This window comes from Arvicanthis niloticus, chromosome 13 (assembly GCF_011762505.2).
Source record: "Arvicanthis niloticus isolate mArvNil1 chromosome 13, mArvNil1.pat.X, whole genome shotgun sequence".
Lineage (NCBI taxonomy): Eukaryota > Metazoa > Chordata > Mammalia > Rodentia > Muridae > Arvicanthis > Arvicanthis niloticus.
In genome coordinates, this window is record NC_047670.1 from 19,467,721 (window position 1) to 19,468,045 (window position 325).

General features: G+C 70.8%; 1 protein-coding gene across 1 annotated transcript in view; it reads left to right on the forward strand.

Annotated features, from left to right (window-relative positions):
* The first annotated feature begins 212 nt into the window (after window positions 1–212).
* Zfpm2 (zinc finger protein, FOG family member 2) overlaps window positions 213–325 on the forward strand; it is a 425,491-nt gene continuing 425,378 nt past the window's right edge. Inside the window, exon 1 of the mRNA XM_034516530.2 lies at window positions 213–325. This exon is cut by the window's right edge and continues 427 nt beyond it. The gene's annotated coding sequence lies outside the window, so the exon portion shown is untranslated.

Below are 325 nucleotides of genomic sequence, written 5' to 3' on the forward strand. Positions count from 1 at the left end.
CACGTCTCCCCCACCCCCATCAACCCCTTCAACTCCCACCCACGCCACGATCCCCTTGCACTCCACGCGACCGAGGCTGGGTTGTGAGTTTGCATCCGGACTGGCTTTGGATGCAGCCAATCCTCCTTTCGCTGATGGCATAGTCTCCCCTCCCCACAGCCCAGGCGCGCCCCTCCCTCGCGCGCCTCGCCACCTCCCGCAGCAGTGCGAGCGCGGCGCGGCCCGGAGCGGCAGCGGCGGCGCCTGAGTCTCTGCCGGGCAGCAGGGGACACGGAGAGCGAGCGCGCGCCTCCTCCTGCACCCTCCGCCCCTCACAGCTCCGGTC